The sequence below is a fragment of the Microcebus murinus genome, chromosome X (genome assembly GCF_040939455.1).
Source record: "Microcebus murinus isolate Inina chromosome X, M.murinus_Inina_mat1.0, whole genome shotgun sequence".
Lineage (NCBI taxonomy): Eukaryota > Metazoa > Chordata > Mammalia > Primates > Cheirogaleidae > Microcebus > Microcebus murinus.
Genome location: NC_134136.1, coordinates 102,192,720 through 102,197,921, shown reverse-complemented (window position 1 = coordinate 102,197,921; position 5,202 = coordinate 102,192,720). Strand labels below are relative to the sequence as shown.

Genomic DNA, 5,202 nt, shown 5'->3' with positions numbered 1-5,202 from the left:
GAGCTTTCAGGTAAAGGTAGGCACCCATTCTTGTCTCCCTCATTTCCTCTATCTCAAGGGTGCTTTGTCACACTGCACTTTCCCTTCCCCAAGGGGCAGTCTGCCCTGAGAGTTAGAACTCTGGGAACCCTGTAGCTCCCCTGGGTCCAATCGGCCCTTTGTGGTTGTCACAGTCTGAAGGGTTCTGAGAAATGTTTGTGGGGCATCCGGTGAGGCAGAGACAGAAGAGCTGAGACTAGCTGGACAGGACAGAGGCCCACCTTAGGTGTACAAGCAATATGGCGCTCAAGGCTTCAGCTCAGGTTTAGGGAGAGGGCAAGTGACCCTGCATGGGCTGGCAGCTCAGTGCTCTGCCCTTAAAAATTTCCCAAACCACCCACCACAGAAGTACTCAGGCTCCTGAGGGTAGAAGAGCTGTTTGACAGTTTGGGAGCCCCCAGTCTGTTACAGGGGTGAGGGGAGTGAAAACAAACACCTCCACCTACCCTTTTCAGGGGATTCCAAGTTCCTCAGGAATTGATCTCTGCCAAACTCTTGCTTCCTTCTTATTCTGCACCCCAACTTATTCCTGTGGGTACACTGGTAGGCTTCTGGAACTCTTCCCTCAGTATTCCACTTGGGCCAGGCTTATTCACCTGTAACTTTGGTTCTTCTTTCTGAGGAGAACTGACTGATGTCTCTGGTCAGCCATCTTGAAAAAAAAGGTTATATTTATATATAAGTAAACAACAACCTTTAATACAATTTTTCTGCAGAGAAAATTGATACATTTTGAGACCAAAGTAAAGTCTTTTTCTTGAAATCTAAATAAAAAGTAAATTAGAATTGCTTCAAAAATATGTCAACACTCTTATTATTCTAGAGCAAGAGAAATATAACTTAATACAATTACCTAATAGAAAAAATATACAATGGTTTAAATTAAATTATCTGTAACATACGACATATAAGCACTGTTATTTTCTTTTCCTTTAGGAACAAAGAGCCATGTCATAGCTGCTTAGTCATATTAATGGCTAAATTATTTCTTCAGGTTCTAATACATTTTTCAAATTTGTACTCAATTTCATAATCCCCTATCTTGGTATAGTTACTGGAGTTTTCAATGGTAGTTAACACAACATGACAGAAGAGGGAAACAAAAACTAAAAATAACATAGTTAAAGAAAGAAAGAAGGCTTGGAAAATATTACCAAAAATAATGCAGTGAAAGAAATACTGGAATAGAGTTTCAAAAGAAAATTAAATTCAGTGTAGCAAAGAAAATCATGATTATTTGTGAAAATATGTGCAGAAGATACCTTCCACTAAGTTAGAAACCATGGTTCACATGCAGCAAGACTGCTGGATCTTGCCTCTGTGTCATGGTAGGTTAGTATTCAAAGTGAAAATGCTACAAAACACAGTTGGAGATTAAATAATTCTCTGTTAAATAATCATAGATCTTGTTTAAGGGACTCAGCCCATCTTAGAAGACTCTATGAAAAATAATGACAACCACTGAGACCACTGAAGCTCTGTTCTAGAAAGTAACAGAGCAAATCTCAGAGGAAATTGGATATCCTCCACAGGAAAGGATTCATGAAAAAATTACTTGACAATAATTCATGCTTCATTATTTCTGGTATCATGCAGTAATGAAGGCTCCAAAAAATAGATATATTGAAGTTTGCTTTTATCTGGCACATAAAAACAAAATCCACATTATTTGTTTTCTGATGTATACTGTCCTGAAATGTTTAATTCTTCCTTTTTGCCTTCATAAGCAGCATAGTAAGCAAAATAATAGTTGTTACAATTTACAAGTATTATCAGCCATATTGATTTTATATTGCTATGCTTTTCAAGTTCCTAATCTCGTTTATATGTCTGGCATCCCTCCTAGATTTAATATTGCCAACTGCCATACATTTTGTACATATACTCCTCCTGCTACTGAAAGTTCCTTTACTCTAAGTTGATGTTTCTAATATTGGTTGGGGAATCAGGGAAACAAACTACTGTAACTAGAATGCTGGGTAGGATATGAGTATAGGTACCCTCTTTCAACATTCTAGAGGTAAGTACATGCAAGCAAGTAAATGGGCTTTATTTTTACTTTTCAGAGAACATTTTTAAGTTGAATTTCCCTATCACTGCTTGATTGGAATAGATTACCAAAAAAATAAAAAATCACTGGCGGTATGATGTACTCGTATAGGAAATAATTGACCAAAATTTAAAGAAGAAGGTCACACAAAACCTTTGAACTTGGGAAATATATTACTGGGAATTGGAAACTGTGTATAGTTCTTATCTGTGAACTTCTTAAAGACCACCTTCTACATCATAATAATGCATGTAATGCACATGACTTCATTAAATTTTTAAGACCATCAGTGCCTGTGTAGTTCTTCAAAAAGAAGAAAACATTGTCACTTTGTGGCTTTGTTTATATCAAAACCATGCTCATTCTTCTCCATCTATCAGGCAGAGAATTTTCCTCAAGGAACTCTGGAAATGGTGCCAAATTAAGTCAATCTGTGACCATCAATGTTAATTCTGCCAAATCAGGAAAGGGTTGGGAAATGCACCTAACCCAGACCCCTGGGACCTGTGCAGTTTCAAGACTTTGAGATAGATAAGTCACATTCTCTGTACTTCAGTTTCCTCTTGCATTTCACTGCCTGCTTTCCTCAGAGCACTACTACTCTGGTCTATTTTATTTTTTATTCCTGAGAAGTCAGGTATGTCACTCTTGTTAAAAATAAAGTACAAGATTATTCAGTAAGTCGTCGTTGTAAAAAGCACCTCCAAGAATCTGGTCCATTAGAACCCCTTGCTAATGCCTGTGGCAAACGTCTTACTGTAGCAGTTATTCTGATCTGAATAGATGAAGGCAGCACTTTTGCTATTTTGGTAGATGTACAAGGATGAATTTAACTCACATATTCTAGCTTCAGTGAAGCACATCTTCCCATAAAGAGAGATCTGCTTGAATGTTGCCAAAGTCTGCAGGACTCCAAATCCCAAAATGCCAACATACTTGTGAAATATATAACAAGATATCATACATATAGGAATTAAAGAAGAAAAATAATTAATTTTCAATTCACAAAGACATTTACAAAGGCTTCTTCAATTATGTGGCCTTACATACATACAGCAAAAAATTTACATCTAAGACCTAACATCCTCCTCTATCAGTTACACAATAGCTATTGCATATTGGTTATATTATATGAAACATAATAGTCCAAAGTTCCTTGCAGCAGTGAGATAGTAAGAGTGAATAATGAGGTCTTGGATCATTTCAATGGTTATTATATCCTTATGTGCAACAAACTTTTACACATTACATCCCAAATCCCAGATGACAGCTTTCTAAACATAATGCATATATAAACAGGTCCAGCCTCACAGCCAAATGACTCTAGACACCTTGATCCAATGTGTACCTCTACTCAAAATTTTCTTAAAGGAAGCTATGTAGAAGCTATCAATGTTTCACAGATAAAACGTCCTAAAAATACTTATTAGACATCATTCCCTCTCCCTAAATTGAAGTTGCTAAGACAAACACCTCTTACCTTTCTGTCTACTCTTCAACACTCTCCACTGAATTTGTTAACCATCAGAATGACTTTTATTTCTTCCTCCATTATCCACTGTCTTACAGAAGCATGTCTAGAATTTCTACCTCTCCTACCAGCCATGTAATATCATATTGGAATGAATATTTGCATACGAAAGGAAGGGGAGGCCTCTACTTTCACTTTAACAGTTTCTCTTAATAATCGTGAAACAGTTGGTGAATAGAATTCTTCATTTTGTCATATCAGTTAGAAACAGTTAGATTTTTGTTAAGTGACCTTTCTCATGTTTCTCAAATTACATCACATATATAACATTCTTCGTTCATTCATAATATATTTACAGAGCTTCTGTAACATGCATACCTCCACATTAGGCACTAGAGAAGATGGATATGAAAAAGTGAAAGATGTCATGTGTGTTCTGCATCCTTCAGAAACATATTACTGAATTGAAGAGGCAATGACAACAGTCTTGGGTAAGAGTAATTGAGACTCGCAGTTCAGAGCATGAACATGACATAAAATCTAGAAATTACCTACTACTATAGTTTAAACTTAGAAAGTTTTCTCCTTGGCTAGCACCATAATGCACTAAACTGTGTAATTTATTATTATGCACTGAATTTCATCTCCAAATGTAGAATGGAGGAACAGTCCACTATGTATGGCAAGTAATACAAGATCATGCTTTTGCTACCTTAGGAAAGATCCAGGAGAATGTGGGGGAGGGGGCTGGTGAGTAAAGGATCACTGGCGTGTGCCCACCCTGCCCTGGCTCCCAGTGCCCACTCGGTTGGCCTGGCCCAGCCAAGATCAAGGCCGTCCTTATCTTCAACAACCATGGGAAGCCATGACTTTCAAAGTTCTCTGCCAGCACTACAGTGAAGATACACAACAGCAAGTCATCAGGGAGACTTTCCATTTGGTATCTAAGAGAGATGCAAATGCTTGTAATTTCCTAGAAGGAGGATTATTCATTGGAGGTGACAACAAACTGATTTATAGACATTATGCAAAGTTATATTTTGTCTTCTGTGTGGATTCCTCAGAAAGTGAACTTGGCATTTTAGATCTAATTCAAGTATTTGTGGAAACATTAGACAAATGTCTTGAAAATGTCTGCGAACTGGATTTGGTTTTCCACATAGACAAGGTTCACAATATTCTTGCAGAAATGGTGATAGGGGAAATGGTATCAGAGACCAACATAAATGAGATTGTTATGCAAATTGATGCACAAAATAAACTAGAGAAACCTGAGGCTGGCTTAGCTCCAGCCCGTGCTGTATCAGCTGTAAAGAATATGAATTTTTCTGAGAATCCAAGAAATATTAACATTGGTGACATCAGTATAAAAGTGCCAAACCTGCTCTCTTTTAAATAAAAAATTAAAAAGGCTACTCCCAGGTAAAATGCAGGAGGAAAAGTCATCTAAGTTTATCACACAGTTGTTTAACAAAAATAGAGCAGAAGAGTCTTAACTTTAGCTCTTGGATTTAAGTCAAGGTACTCTATATAAATTGTGTAAAATCAGTATGGAAATTCAGCGTTGCTTTTCTTGCTCAGTGATTTTAAAGAAATTGAGTAGTTCCTGTGATTTTGTTTTTCTTTTCTAAACTGCATTCCT

General features: G+C 37.0%; 1 pseudogene; it reads left to right on the top strand.

The window, feature by feature from the left end:
• The first annotated feature begins 278 nt into the window (after positions 1-278).
• Positions 279-4,959, top strand: LOC105867120 (AP-3 complex subunit sigma-1 pseudogene; annotated as a pseudogene).
• Positions 4,960-5,202: the final 243 nt, after the last annotated feature.